A 16,901-nucleotide genomic window follows, 5' to 3' on the forward strand; every position below is an offset into this window, starting at 1 on the left:
CCTAGTTCTTAAATATATGACCACTCTGGGAATTTGGGTTGTTGTTTGGGGAATACAGAAACAAGTTAGATTTGGGGATGAATCCAAACCTATCTTAACCAAGGAACCCTACTTAGGTTGGATGCTGGTGTTGGGAAGGTGGCTGCAGTTAATCTGACAAAGAAGGTTGTAGTGTGTATAATCTTACCTACCTAAATCCAACTGAACCTAAGGTGGTTGGGCTTACTTGACCTTGGGCAACCCACTCATATAACCAGACCTACACATCATAATTCGGAAAGAAAATAATTTGTTAAAGTATCTTGGTTATAGTTACCCTTGTGGTTCCTCTTTTACAAAATTTACCCAGATCTAGAGACTGGATTCCCCCTGTGGGCCCACATTATTGACTTACGATTGTGGAATGGGATTTACCTACCATCACTGATGAAAATAAATGTAAAATTCATCAAAATCTCTTATAAAACTATCAGGTAATTTTTGTTTACAGAAATTCATCATTGAAATCTAACCAGAAGAATCAGTCGCATTTAGCAAGAGGGATTTCCTGGGACTCCCTTCCCCTTTAGCATTATATATTTTTAGCATACAGCATTGTTAATACTTGGAGGCAGAAACCTGTTCATTATGATGTTAAGGTGCCACCCAGAAGAAATTGATTTGGCTTGTCATGAAAGTTGAAAGCCTCTAATTTTTATGTAATTGAATTTGCTAAAACTGTTCAGTTGAATAAATTTTCTAATGTTCCACTCACTGTCTTAACTTAATAAGGGAGTCATGGTGGATTTGAATTAGGTGTTCAAAACTAGACTTAGAAAATTGAGAAATCTTAGTGCATACTTGGTCAGTATATGTTAGTTGTAAACTTGCCTTTCAAACTAAGTAATAATAATGAAAAATAATCATCATTTGAACCTTAGGATGTAATGCAATTTTGGTGATAGATTAATTTATCTAAGTAATACCAAGGCTCAGTATTATCTTCTCTAGGATACTATTACCTGGCCTTCTGCAGGATGCTGTTCCCTGGCCTGGTTGCCACTGACCCATACAATCTAGTGGAACAAGCATCAGCATAGAAAAATGAATGGGTTGTTGGAGAATTGCAATTGCATATCTTTTTGTCATTTGGCCTAAAGCAGAACAGAGATGATATATAAATGCTATGTAACATTAAATTATTGTGTTTTCCCGGGGTGGGAGTCACACATTGGTCTCCTTTCTGACCTAAACAGTCAAACATAACAAACATCAGCATAAAAATAAGTGGGTTTTGGGAGAAGTGCATTTGGATATCTTTGTATAATTTGGCCAAAAGCAGAATGAAGATGACTTCTAAATTCTTTACAACATTAAACTGCTGTGCCAGGATAGCTACTAAAATACTTAAGAGCCATATGCTTGTGTGCAAAAATGCCCTAACCTCATTAAATTAGTTTTGATAGATTAAGGATGCATTGTATGAATATTTTGTAATGCTGTTGCAGGGGTTTTGAGGTTTAGGCACAGCCCTATACCTTGTAATTATTATTTGTTCCTCTGGCAATACACACCATTGCCTTTTATGTAGGTTTTTTTTCTTAATGTGAGCAGGAATTTGTAGTTGAAACTGTGACAAGGTAGTTAACTGGTGGTAGGGATGTGAGTGGGGAGAATCCTAACTCCCTGCCTTCACTAAGGAATTTTTCTGATGCTGCTGTCAAGCGAGGTCATTTTGCTGCACTCTTGCTGCTTGCAAAGATTAAACTTTCATTTTCTGGATGTTTTGTGATTTATATGGTGAAGTGGATGTGCCCAAGACGAATGAACAGTGGTGTGAAGTACGAGAGTGAGAGTGTGGGTGCTTCATGCCCTTTGTTTTTGTGGATCCCGGCCAATTCTGCTCCATCTGTAGGGATAGGACATGCAGTCCTGGCCTTCCTGGTGAAGAATATGCAGGTTGATCCCCTTTATGGTGGAAACGGTGTTAGTAGTGAAAGAGGATGGCTTAAAATCCTCCATTGATGTTGTCAGGAGGAAGTGCTCCTATTTGTTTCATTCCTTCCTACCACTTGAACATCTCCCTGCTTCTTCCATGCATTCACTTCTGGTTCAGCCTAAGTCGGGTATTGCTGGGCAGGTGGGTGATCAAAAAAAAACACACACACACACACACACACACACACACACACACACACACACACACACACACACACACACACACACACACACACACACACACACACACACACACACACACACACACACACACACACACACACACACCTGGTGATGAGTTGGTGAGTATGCTGGGCTCTTCCCAGTTGAGACACAGACACATAACTCACCACTACATACCCTTATTACGTCGGCTGCTCCATTGACGACTACTTCGATTGAGTACTTGCAGAAATTACAGCCTTCTCTATGTATTCCAGGGAGTCCATCTTTTGCTGCATTTCTGAACCACATGGCCTTTGCTATGTCTGCAGGATCTCGGTCTCATGTTGCTGTACCAGTAAGCTCAGTCCTGTTAGATGCCACGGCTGGTACTCCTTTGATGTATGCATTGCTATCCTCAGCTAGTTCTCTTGAACTGTTCGTGGAGAGTAAACGTGTAAAGAGTAAGGTGAAGTGTGAGTGAATGTCTTCCTCTTCCTGAACAGGCTTTTCCTCCTGCTCTTTGTCTTCTGACCCTTGTCCTTTTGCAGGAAGTAGTAGTTCAGGAAACCCTATCACAAGAGGTCCTACCAGAACTTGCGTGAGCACCCTCCCCATTCTAGGATTGTTGGCGGTGTTTGCTCACTTGTGGGAGATGTTGACTGTAGGTTGGGTTGACACTGGTGTTTGACTATTTTCAGTTCCCTGAGTTATGCTTTGACTTCCTGGACAGGAGGCCAGCTTCAGAGTCTTCGTTAAGCTGCTGCTAGGGTATGTGGGGGTTACTCAGTGCTACCTTCTCATTAGGCATGTGCAAAGTCTTTTGATCATACACATGCAGGCATGGGGTTCATGATCAACAGGTTGTTGCATGATAGTACTCATGCTCATTCTTCTGCAGCCTTTGCAAATAAAGCTTTTACAAGTCATAGGGTATCTCATGATGATAAGAACCTCATACAGTCCACAGGTCATCCTTAGTTTGTGGCTTGTTGATTGGCACCAGTGGAACTATTTTGCAAAATGTTCTTTTGAATGATCATAGGGGCAGGTTGCTGTGTTATCTCTCTTGTGAAAGTATCCTAGTGCTTTTGGGTATCTGATAGGTCCAGGTAGGTCCAGAGTCTCCCTTTTCTTATGGGACCTTGACAGGCAGATTTGGAATGACACATTTGAGGGATCTTAAAGCATATTTGTGAATGCAGTGGCCTGAGTTAGGCGACCTTTGCACCCTCTCTGAGCCCAATTCATTAATTGAGCTCACCCTGGTTCAGGGGGTACTCCATTGTCAAGTAGGCAGAGCAAGTCCTTTCCTTCGCCATTGTCACAGCAGCTGAAATTCTGTGTGACAAAGAACATGGAGACTACTCATCTACAGTTAGACTTGGTCAGTGAACTAACAAAGGACATACCCCAGGAGCGACTCAGACAAGAAGTTATGGCCTTCTCGGCAGTGGAGACAGAAGCTACGGTGTCAGTTGCCATGGCCCTCTTCCAGGCACCACTGTTCTTGACCTCGGGTGGTGTTTCAGGAGGATGAGGAGGTGAAGTTCAGGTGGTTGTTCATGTCAAGAGGAATGGCATTTACTTTCTCTTGAATCAGCGTGCCAACTTAGGGCAAATTTTTTTCTTTAGAAGATGTGATGTGTCGTCTTTTTATCTTGAGACAAGTTTTGATTAGGGCAGTATTTTGTTACAGAGCAGTCAGGTTTTAGGGACCAACGTACTCTGTCTGAAGGGTAAGTCAAAGAACTTGAAGGTGGTGTTGGAGAGATGAACCAACAGCTAGGAGAGAGTGATTCAACTGCAGCTGAGCTTTGGGGAAAGCCATGCCTTCAGTGTTGGCATTGGGGCCTGGGGATTCCTCTTTCGGAAGCCGTAACAAAGAACTGTTTTCTTTTACTAGAAAGGGCAAGGAACCTTCCTATTCCGTTTGCCCTCCCCCCTCCTCAGCCCTGCTAGGAAAGGAAGTTAGAGAAAGAAGGGAGGGGGACGGTGAAAGAAGGTTGAGAGTATCCCCTCCAGCTGATTTTGCCAGTCTTATTTGACCAATACACGTGCTTACCAGTAACTGCTTGATTTTAATTCTTCAAAAATATCCTGAATATTAGCTGCTAAGATATTGTTGTAATATGGCACATCGTTATGAACACAGACACAACCTTGATTATTAGCACAACATCTCTCGACAATGCTTGTCATTCATGCATTTTTTTGAACCTCCTTCATTTTCCATACGCCTTCAGAATATTAAAACTGCAAAGTCTGAAAATGATGTCTCGGGTAACAGTCAGGTTGATAAGTATTATTACTCCCGATAGTTTAATAGTTTGCTTAGTAAACATTGAGAAATGAGAAATCATATAGTCTAAATCACATTCAAGAAAACTCTGTTTAGTCTAGTTTTTTCATCTGATTGAAAGGTAAAAAAAAAAAAAACATACAGAGGGAGTGTAATAGTTTCAAGATTGTATTTTTTTTTTTTATTAAATTCCTGATAAATTTCTGGGTACATAAATTGTGAGAGCCAGTGACTTTTAATTCTGTTGATTGATTAGGTTGGCAATGTAAATGTTCTTACAGCAAAGAAATGAAAAATTCAGTGTCCATCAATCATGTTTAGTTTAACTTTAGGGAATTCTGGGTTTTGTTGCCTTTTTTGGGCTGGGTATAGTCCAGAGATCCACGCTACGCCTAACAACTTGACTCTATTCTACGGAATGCTTTAAGGCAAGGCCCCTTACTGGCATAACCAGATAAACCTAACCAACCATAAACTAGTTTGCGCCAACCTCGTAATTCATTCTGATTTTCCAAAGAGGTTTACAGGTATGCATTAGTGAAACGAGTTTCAAATAAACGAATAGCGGAATATTTTGAGCCATTAGAATTTTTACCACAGGCTTGAAGGCCTTTGTGTTATTTACCTTACTCTCTCACTGAGTTAGAAGGCAGGTCTTTGCTAAATCTACGGAACCTAATCTTGCATGTAGTCATTAGACATGGCACCTCAGTCAAGTTTTCTCTTTCTGGATTTCCGGACGCAAAACGTTTAGTATCATCTCCGGAACTGGTATCAAATGAACTTAGACGAAACTTATTGCATTCGAAGTAAAATAACTCAAATACCAAGAAACAAAATTCAAGTTCTTCCGTTTTTATTTGAGTATACTTAATTGAAGTAGCTGTACCTTAATAAACTGCTCAGTTCCAGTGATTAAAAGGCCACTTTCTACTTAATAAACGTGAAAATTTTTTTTTTTTTTAATTTTTTTTTTTTTTTGCATCGGTAAGGTTGTCATTTTTGCCTGTCAAGTTAAATTTTTGGCTTTGTGATGTGGCGGTTTTATTATGAAATCCGAGTACTTGATTAAGTTTCCGTTTATTCCTAAAGACAGATGCTACCTTGCAAGTTCGGTTTTTTTTTTCTCGCCCTGTTTCCAAGACTTGCAAACTGCTTAACTTAGATATATAAAACAACTTTAATTAGTGCATTTGGAAACATCTGGAAAGGGACAATCGAATGACCCGACTGTCGTGACAGTTTGTAAGGTGATCTCATCCTGGCCTTTTCTTTTGGGTCTTAGCTCTCTCTGTAAGGGGTTGAAGTGAATCTTCATTTAACTAGATTTGATTTTTTCAAAGGGTTTCACGGCCTGGCATTAGGCCTGCTATAAGGCCTGCTATATAAAACTCCTTGAACATGATTTCATTCCTTTGTGTTAATAAATTTCCGGTAAGTACTAATTTTGTTCGTCATGAGTATGGCCTCTTTCAGATCCCTTTTGTTTTTTGTAATGTGCTTGGGATTATTTTTTTATTTTAATGTCTGCAAAGCATATTTCCTAAAGATATCATCTTAAATATTCTTGTAATTTTTCGGTGTTCAGGTAGCCTACTTTGAGATTGCCGCCGTACTATGTTGAGTACGTAGCATGTTATAGGGGGCATCGTAAGTTTATCTTTAGAAACGGGTTTAACCTTGGTCCAAGAAAGAGCATGGGTTTAACTATTGATATCACTCACCCGCCAGCCGCTTGGCCTTTGGCCTAAATTCTATTTTATTTTGTTCGCCCGCCAGCCAACCCCTCCCCCTATCAGGACACGCACCAACAACACCGTTTTAAGCTGACTTGATACCAGCGCAGAATCTTGGCTCATAAGAAGGCCGGAAATCTGGGCTAAATATAGTCCAGGCCTCAGTACAGTCGTCTGGGTGTCCTACTGCCTGTCTTTGTCCATCTCTGTCCATCAAACTTTTATTTATTGACTTCGCAATATTGGATAGGTTTCGAGGATTGTGCAAATCATGCTCGGCATAGATACAGAGAGATTTGAGATGCTTCAGGTTTTACAGTTGTTTATAGGAAACCCAATTTTTTTCTAGATTTTCTTATATTGGTTGCAGAACTGTTTTGAAAGGTTTTCCAATTTCAGTACCTTTACGCATAGCTTAAGTTAGCTTGATCTTGGGTGGGTTAAGGATAGTTAAAGTATTCAACATTTTAAGAAAAATGTTGGCTTTTTAATTTTTTCATGCTTTGCTGCAAAACTAGGATTTTTGAAAAGTCTTTTACACAATCATTGAGTATTTTCAGTGAAATTTTGCATATATCTTATGCCTGGTTTGACATTTTTTTTGTAGAATTGTGGTTACTTGCCACATATAATGGAAAATAATGTTCATCATTGTGGGAGGATTTTTGAAGCATTCACAAGCCAGGAATTCACATAAGGAAATTCATGATTTTTGTAGGATTTGTCATAGATTCTTAAGTTCATGTTGATATGTAAGGCTCTCCTTGCACTGCTCACGAAGAGCGTTTGTGTACTGCTCTCGAAGAGCGTTTGTTTATCCAGGGTTGAATTCCATCACAGATCGATTTTATAAAGCTGCTTATGGTTAGTATTTCAAAGTTCAGACGAAAATATTGTTTTACTCCCTACTCGTCTGCTTTCTTTAAATAATTTGTTTAAGTGATGAAAAAAAAATGTGGAAGTGTTTACGAAAATAGTTTGGAAAATGTTGGAAGCCAACCGGCCTGTTGGTCTAGGGGTATGATTCTCGCTTAGGGTGCGAGAGGTCCCGGGTTCAAATCCCGGACAGGCCCTCTGTGAAAACCTTTTATTTGGCATTTCGACTCGCGTATTTTTATTTTTTTTAAAGATTGTGTGGCTTATTTTGTATCTTACGCCCTGGCGAAGTGTAATCGGTAACAAAAAGAGGTAATTCGTGGTCAAGGGTGAGGAGAGAAAGCGTACTTTTTTGGATTTGCTATAAAATTGCTTTCGGCCAATTTGCTGCCCAGGTTTTTTTTTTATCATTCGTAATCCATTATTACTTGAGATAAATGCTTCAGATTTAATAACTTTATGATCATAAATATATTTTACTTTGACCTTAGGAACTTCACGTTTTATCGATCAGTTGTACTATGAAAATATCCTAAATGACCTGCGCGTTTACCAGGATAAATCGATAGGAAGGTGACCTTGTATATAATAGTAGTTTACAGGAATCTTGATTAACCGTCTGAAAGTATATAGGGAATAGAAATTCAAGAGTTACCCCAGTATGTAAACAAAAACTAAGCGTAGTAATTTCAATGGCCTGTTGGTCTAGGGGTATGATTCCTGCTTTGGGTGCAGGAGGTCCCGGGTTCAAATCCCGGACAGGCCCAAACTTTTGTCTTTAGATTACTTTATTTTGTTTTGTATCTGAAGTTGAAGTTGGTGAAGCAGTACTTAGCTTCTCATTTCTCAAAAGTTTAGTGTAGCAGCAGTAGCAGTTACAATCAGGTGCAAGCGCAATAGTAGTTTGTATCTTGAACAGGATATAGCAGCACCATCTAAAATAGACCTGCAGCATTGCCAGTATCCCAAATTGGATGCAGTAAGCAGTAGTAGTAGTTTCCTTTATGTAAAGCAGCAGCAGTGACAGTCAGCATCTATTTAGGTTCAGCATCTATTTAGGTGTAGCAGCAACAGGAGTTAGTTTCTTAAATCGATTATGGCAGCAACATCCAGCATCCCAAGTGCGGCAGCGGTAGTGACAGTCAGCATCACAAGTTTAGTGAAGTAGCAACAGTGGCAGTCAGCATCTGAAATTGGTTATTGCAATAGCAGCAGCCAGCATCTGGTCTAGGCAGCAGCAGTGATGGGCAGTATCCCAATGTCGGCGCCGCAGCAGCAGCAGCAGCAGCAGCAGCAGCAGCAGTGGCAGTCAGCATCTCAAGTTGGGCATAACAGCAAAAGGCAGCATTCCATAGGACCAGCAGCAGTGGCAGTTAGTACTTGAATTTACGTGCAGCAGTAACTGTGTCTTAAATTGGGTGTACTAGCAGCCCACTTCCCAAACATACCTTGTGCAGTGGCGGTCGGCATCCCAGTTGGGCGCATCGGTATCCACTGGTATCTAAGTTTGCCACAGCAGTAGCAGTTATTATGGCAAGGTAGGACTGACAATAACAGCAACAGCAGCAGTCTGCATTTCACACTTGATTTTAATCAGCACACATCATACAATATCTGCCTCCTAACCTCCGCTTGTAGCAGTTCCTATACGGTTGATTTGTTTATCCTCTTACTGGGGTGGCACTCATTGTAGTTCCTCGGCTACTTTTGACATTAACAAATCGGCTAATTTATTTCCATTTCAGTTACGATTCGCGATACGCCCTTATTCATAACCAGCTTGGGCAAATAACGCTTTAATAAGGCAGTAATTTAGAGTGAAATATTGAAATTGTAAAAGAATTTTGTGTTGTCAGTGTGGTGCACCTAAAAGAAATTGGTGCCCAAAATAGACAAGTGTATGTCTGTAGATATTAAAACTCTTATATACTGTATATATTCGATAGACGGAAGAGATCTTTTAGTAATGCAGTTGCTTTAATGATGTATTCTTTAATTAGGTTGTAATTCTAAGGCTGGAAGACTGAAGTTTTAGATAATCATCGATTTATATCAAATGCAGATTACTTATACAGAAGAAAATGAACGTATTACTGAGGTAGATTTGTTTTAGAAATTTTACATGGTTTTGGTATAAAGTTATAGGTAAGAGAGTAGTAGCCGTCACTTTTGTACGATTTTTTCTATATCAAGTTGTGAAACCAGTTTTCCAAAATGTTAGTAAGAAATAGTTTCTTAGCAGCTTGATTTCCTTTCATATTTATTTACTAATTTTGACACTAGACCCGTTGAATATAGTAGTTTTTTTTCCGCAATATAGGAATTAGTTGGTACGTTAAAATCTGTTGAATGTGATTAGCATTACCACAATGTAGGATTAGTTATTACCTCAATACAGAAATTAGGTGTTGATTTTAAAACCGTTGAATGTATTCAGTATTATCACAATATAGAAATTAGTTGTAAAGTTTAAAACTGTTGAATGTAGATAGTGTTGCTGCAATACAGGAATTAGTTGTTAGGTTTAAAATCGTTGAATGTATTCAGTACAGAATTACCAAAACATAGGAATTAGTTGGAAAGTTTAAATTTGTTGAATGTAGTTAGTATTATTGCAATACAGGAGTTAAGTTTAAAACTTGAATGTATGAGTATATAACTAATTCCTATATTAGTTATAGAGTTTAAATTTGTTGAATGTAGTCAGTATCACTGCAATGCAGGAATTAGTTATTACCGCAATACAAGAATTAGTTGTTAAGTTGAAAACTGTTGAATGTAGTTAGTATTACCACAATAGAGGAATCAGTTAACCATATAAAACCATTGAATGTGTTCAGTACAGTCAATAGAGGAACAATTAAGTTCTTTAAAAAGTTTAAATCTTGAGTGTAGAAACTCAGTGTACACAATACACTGAAGTGTTGGAAAGTTTAAATCTTGAATGTAGAAACTCAGTGTATGAATTACACTGGTTTTGATATATAAAATTCCAGTGTATTAATTCCGCTGTTGACGAATATAAAATTCCCTGTAGAATTGAAAAAAAAATTTCGTCCTGTGCCGTGACCAGGATTCGAACCTGGGTTATTGCGGCCACAACGCAATGTACTAACCACTATACGATCACGGCCACCGAGAACATGTGAGAGCGCCGCGTTTATTTCAAATTTGTCAGACCTTGTCTCTTTCTAGAACTGAATAGGAAATATAGTATAAAATATAGTAAGGTTTCCATTAGGCGTTATGATGAACACTTCTTTGTACAGCATCATGATGAAAGAATTCATGCTATATTTTTTTCTTTGAAATATTATTGTCTTGCGTCACTCGTCGTTTGAGGTGATGAAGAGATCTTAATGGTCATATTTGGACCACTTATTTTGGTTTCAGTTTGGCATGTGTAACTATAGTTTGAACCTTGGAGGAAAAGGTTTGTACAAATTTGTTGGTACACTAGGCGTAGCAAGGAAAGTCTGGTTGGGGTGAGGTTGGGCAAAAAAGGACTGATTTGCACGAGCTTTATTGCTGGTATCTGAACAGGTATTTAAAAAATATAGTTCATGATACAGCAATATAATAAAACGATCATATATTTTTTTAAATATGAGTACTGTAATCAGTGATTTCCATCGGGATTTATCCAGTGTCAAAACAGTAAGCGTGTGCGGCCAACCTTGCGCGTGCGCGCACACATACGCACATTTTATATATACTGTGTATGTGTATATATATATATATATATATATATATATATATGTATGTATACAATATTTATATATATATATATATATATATATATATATATATATATATATATATATATATATATATATATATATATATATATATATATATATATATATATATATATTATATATATATATATATATATAATTCTATATATATTTATATAATGTATATATATATATATATTATAGGTCTCTCTCTCTCTCTCTCTCTCTCTCTCTCTCTCTCTCTCTCTCTCTCTCTCTCTCTATATAGGCTATATATATATATATATATATATATATATATATATATATATATATATATATATATATATATATATATATATATATATATATATATATATATATATATATATATATATATATATATACATACATATATATATATACTATATTATATATATATATATATATATATATATATATATATATATATATATATATATATATATATATATATATATATATGTCTCTCTCTCATATAATAAACCTCATTCATATGGAACAAGCCTACTGGGGCGCCATTGACTGAAAAAATTCAGGCTTCCAAAGAATATGGTGTTCATTTGAAAAAAGTAACAACATCCTCAGGGAGACTTTCACAGCCCAACGGTGTTTGGAATAAAGGACCTCTGGAACTGAACAGTCCGACAGCGAGGCATATATACTGCATATTGGTCCTGCTTTTCAAGAAGTCTGGTCGCTCTCGTCAGAAAAGGAGGATAGGGATCAATTGTAATGTGAATGATCTCTATTAAAATGCAACTTTTGAAAAATTGACAAATAAGAGACCATCCGTCGATGGTCCAATTCATTACTACATATGTTCAGCAACAGCTCAACTACCACCACGAACCAAGCTATCTAAAAGGGAGTAAGCTCTGGCAGAGTGAGACAGCCACACTGAACAGTATTTTAGTAAAGGAAGGATAAATGACCTTAAACAGGTTGAATTGATTTTATCACTTATAATTATATGAGGCCTTACTTACTATACCTAACTTCCGTGATGCTTTTGGTGACTCTTTTACTAGACGTTTCTCAAATATGTGAGTCGAAAGTCGCACCAATTATAGTTGAAACTTCAGATTCATTTAGTATCCCGTCTAGTAAAGGAAATGGGATGGAAAATCACCTTAAACAGATTGAATCATTTGTTTCTCTTATTTTACTGGTCCTTCAGCCTCATACCTAACTTCCAACATTTTGGTGACACTTTTACTATGACGTTTCTCAAATATGTATATATATAATTATAGTTGAAATTCAGACTATTAGTAGATACACCACACACATATACACATATATAGAATATATGGAAAACACAGTATATATCTACTAATCAGTAGTGTTTTCGTTTACTGGATTCAGCCTCACACACACACACACACACACACAACATATATAAATAAATAAATAAATATATATATATATATATGTGTGTTTATAAATGCATACATACATACATTATATATATATTTTATATTATACATGTTGTGGTCAGTGAGGTATGAGGCTGAACTCCAGTAAAACAAAAAACTATTGGTTAGTAGATCTCATACTGATTTTCCACCCCGTATGTATGTATGTATGTATGTATGTATGTATGTATGTATGTATGTATGTATGTATGTATGTATGTATGTATGTATGTATGTATAGCCACGAGGAGAGTGAAACTGCGGACCTAAGATCATTTACCTTTACTCTAAGGCATTATCAATCAAACTAACATTGGAACAAAGTTTGCAACCAAGACTAACTTTTATTTTAGGTGAGGAACAACTGTCTTGGATTAACTCAGTTACAGGATAAGAGGAGGGGCAGTGGGCATTAACAAATATTCCTGAAATTCTTTTTCTCTTTTAAACATCCTTCAGACATCTTTTGCAGAATGGGGTCACGAGTGTATAGATCTGACCTTAAATTGTCAGCTTTATGAATAGATCCTAAGTTCTCTAGAAACAACATTTTTGCTTGAAGTTATTGTACTACCAAGGAACCAGACTGTTTATGTGATTTTTCAGTTAAGTGCACATAAAGAGCATTTTTCAGTTGGTCATTTGTAACCGAATATTTCTTAAATTATTCTGATGTGTACAATCCATACATGGGATTTTATACAAAATGTTTTTCTGGAGAGGACAAGTCTTGTGGTTTTTACATTGTTGCATAAAATTACCTCTACATTGAAGAAATTCAACAGTGACTTTATCCAACAGTAACTTTATCGGCTTCGTTAAAATAATGCAAGATGTTTTCTTAAGTCAATCTGGCTTTCTGTCACTTTTATTTTAGACAATATTAAGAAATATCAGCAGGGATAACGAAATTCCCTACTCATTTTTCTATTTTTTTTTTTTTTTGTGACTGACATCATGTAATGCTCTCAGGAACACCGAAGAGAAGGCAGAGATATTTATATTAATGTGATGCCCTGAAAAATAATCATAAGTTAAATTATTAGCCACTGTTCTCTATCTGAAAATGTTCGTTTGATAACTACGTCTGCAACAGTTATAAGTGATGGTAAATCATAACTGGTGTTACCTACTTTGGAACTTATGGCAATATGTTGGTCATTGAAATGCTAGCCTACATTTGGTTTTGATTTATTTGTATCAGATTTAATGATGGAGATATAGTTCACACTCAGATAGTGTTAAGTGGCTTTAAACCGATGTTATCTCAGCCAAACATTTTAATTTGAAATTGCATAAAGGATAGTTGTATATTCGACTAGAATCTTCTTGAAAAATAAAAGGTGCAAAAAGTGAAGATAATCTTTGTGACTGCATAACTCGAGATCTTACTTTTGTGGAATTTTGTCAAAATATTTAGTCTCTGGCTCAGTGGACGTTTGTAGCGTCTTCTCAGGTGGTTTAAAATGGCTTATTGGACCTTTGTAGCTTCCACCATTGCAAACTTCTTGGCCTGAGAGTACTTTTTAGTGTTTGCTGAAGTCAGTAAGCATCTAGTTCAGTTAGCTGAGGTCATAGACTCACAACACTGATGTTAATACAGTAACTCCAAAAGTAATTCTGTTACCAATATTTATTCCTACCTAAATAAGCCATTTCAAGTCATCAGGTACATTTTTAAAGGCTACTTTTAAAATTTAAAAAACCTGGCACTGACCCTTTGTAGAGACTGATTTTCTATAAGAAATGAAAGAAGTTCAGAAATATACCTTCTCTCTGGAGCTTGATTAGCATCAAAGCCTTCTTACAGGAACCCTGATATGGTTCCAAGTTTAGTTAATAATCTGGACATGTTTCTTGATGGAATGGGTGTTGTTCAGTCTAGGGGTAGCATTGGTGTACGATTGATATAGTTAACTATAAATTTATTGTAAAAATTTTTTGACCCATAAATTTCTTGTAATAGATAATTTTTTGACTAGTTTAAATGTGGAATTTCAAACCCATTTGTTATTAAAGCCGCCTTGAATACCATTAGAATTAATATTATGATTGCTAAGATGACCCAACATTGGGTCATACTAAAAAAATCTACACCCAAACTCAAAAGTATCTACACATTAAATTCATCTGCTTAATTAACAAACATTTAGAGACTAATAGTGACAAGGGAGTAACTTCATTGTGAGGGAAGTATAGAAAACGCGCAATTTTCCTTTCTTGGAGTGAAATTATTTGTTATTGTGTCTGAATTGTTTATCATTTGTTGGCTGAAGTTCCCGTATCATCTTCCCATATCATCTCCCATTTGACCATTGGGTGGGGTGGGCAGTAAAGCGTTATCATCTTTGCATCTAGCCACTGAGCTGGTATTGCCATCCTAAATGGAAAAACTGAGTTCCCCTTCATTTAGAGTAAAGCTGCATGAAAGCCAAACTCTGATCCAGGGCCTTATCGGTCTTGACACCCATTCTAGGCTGTACAGGAAGTCATTGTTTCTCTGCTCTTATACATAACTGGAAGATGGGATATCTCGGTGGGAAGACCATTACCAGTTATGTTCTTTGTACAATACTTCCCACCTGGGGAGGCGAGTGCCCGTATGAAGGACGAAGGTTTGTATTCTCATAGGAACATTGTAAATGAAGGTAATGTTAATTTTTTCATAGATAAACTTCTAGTCTTATAATCCCATTCCTAACCAAACTCACACTTATCTCTATTGCCGACAGAGAAAGTGATTGCTTATAGATGGGTTAATAGCAATACCTTCACCCCTTCATCCAGTGACCACAATTTAATTACCTTGTTAACAAGCTTCAATTATTGGACCAGCTTTTGCCAAGGCTTTATTCATATAAAAGATTGTAGGTTTATTTTGGAAAAGTGCTGTCTTCATTGTTCATTTTCAGAACTAATGATAGTGATGGAATTTCTTTGCTAGCCTCACTTCGATTGATTGCACCAACGGAAGACTGTTGGTCCCTTTTCCATAAAGATTATTGAGCAAACCTCTACTAGAAGGGATTTTTGGTATCTGCTATGGAACTGGTTGACACCTAGAAGGAAATCCGTCACTGACGGCCATCAGGTCAGGTCTGTCTTACCTTCACAGATGACTTTCTTAATCACCTAAGTCAGCAAAACATTTACCAGTTATGAATATAATGGGATACAGGTTCTCAGAGGAGTGGCTTTAACTACCTCCACCGATTTAACGCTTTGATATCGTTTTGATCATCAAATACAAGGCAAACTATCTTTGGTCTTGAGTGTTTTTAATCTTGAGTCTCAAGACTCATTCCTGATGCTGGAAGTCTAGCTCTCCACTTTTCCAGATTTCTTAATGTAAGTGCAGATTCAAGTAAGAGTTGATTTCATTGCAATTCTATGCTCTCTTGGCTTTTTTCCAGTTTTGTTGGCAGTGATGTTGAAGATATGACTTGTCATGTACTATGGAGATGTCTCAAATGTTATGACCTTCCATCCCAGATGCTCATGTCTCACTGTTTTCACTGACAAAGGCTAGAGGAAGCCATTGAAACATCATATGATTTTCTTAGGTCATATTCTCATTAGTCTCTCAGTAAAACACACGAGTCTTATTGGAATATTAGTCTTGTGGTTTGTACGGTTTTTGGGGTCCATCCATTGTCAGGCTTTTTTTCAACATTTCCCAAGTAACTGTTCCCTCATAACTCACGGCCCCGCCTTCTTTACAGCCTGGGAAACTGTTCCCCGTGATATTGTACATCGTGGCCGCTTAATGATTATAGTGGAATTTCTTCTTGGGGTTTTATTAGTAATAAACTAGTTAGTTTCTTACAAGATTCCATTAGAATCGAAGCTTATGTACAGAAAACACATGGCTCTTACGGTGGGAAACACTTAAAACATTTCTAAAAAAAAGCGAGTGTTATAATTATCCTTGGAACCTCTGAAATGGTTCGAGTGAAAAAATTAATTTTCCATGATATGCACCCTAGAAAAAATAGTATAAAAAAATCTAGAATATTTCTCCACAAAAAGAGACATGTTCATAGGACCAAATAAAATTCAAGTTTTATTTTCCAATATTTTACTATTAACAAGAGAATCACACATTTACAACATAAACAAGGGCAAAAAGGCCTTTAGTTTTCTCTTTTCTCAGCAGTACCGCAATTGAGTACCTGGTATGGAGTATATCAGTACAGTCACTCTTGTCAGGGTTTCTGTTAAAATTTTGAAATTTTCTAAAAAAATCGTGGCAGACCCTACTTGTAAAACCTAAATTCTTGGTTAAGCAAAACTCATTGTTTGCTACAAATACGTGAACCCACCCTCCTGTAGGATCATAGTAATTTTATGCAATTTTAATTCTTGGACCCAGTTGTTAAATCCATGTACATGTATTCTGAACGTAATTTGAAAATGTAGGATTCCTGGAAATGCACGTAGAAAACTAGCATTATTAATTGTTAAAAAGTAACATCTTGTTTAATAATGACCCCATTTACTTGGTTCAAGTTGATTAAAAAGTAACATCTTGTTTAATAATCCCTATTGGTTCAAATTGAAATGCATAGTTCTCAAGTAAATTGGCTCAAGAACATTCAAAATTGTACCCACTGCAGATGAAACAATTGGATTCCATTTTAGGCTATATGAGTTTTGCGTGTTTAAAGTCCAGAGT

At 36.8% G+C, this 16,901-nt stretch overlaps 1 long non-coding RNA gene and 3 other non-coding genes across 10 annotated transcripts in view; 3 read left to right on the plus strand and 1 right to left on the minus strand.

Moving 5' to 3' along the window:
- The window catches only part of LOC136825036 (uncharacterized), a 30,990-nt gene that overhangs the window by 825 nt on the left and 13,264 nt on the right, over positions 1-16,901 (plus strand). The gene's annotated exons all lie outside the window — the stretch shown is intronic.
- Positions 7,179-7,250, plus strand: TRNAP-AGG (transfer RNA proline (anticodon AGG)). Its single transcript has one exon. It is a non-coding gene; the product is annotated as a tRNA-Pro (tRNA).
- On the plus strand, positions 7,748-7,819 carry TRNAP-UGG (transfer RNA proline (anticodon UGG)). The gene has a single exon. It is a non-coding gene; the product is annotated as a tRNA-Pro (tRNA).
- TRNAH-GUG (transfer RNA histidin (anticodon GUG)) lies at positions 10,115-10,186 on the minus strand. The gene has a single exon. It is a non-coding gene; the product is annotated as a tRNA-His (tRNA).

The sequence above is a fragment of the Macrobrachium rosenbergii genome, chromosome 36, assembly GCF_040412425.1.
Source record: "Macrobrachium rosenbergii isolate ZJJX-2024 chromosome 36, ASM4041242v1, whole genome shotgun sequence".
Taxonomy (NCBI): Eukaryota; Metazoa; Arthropoda; class Malacostraca; order Decapoda; family Palaemonidae; genus Macrobrachium; species Macrobrachium rosenbergii.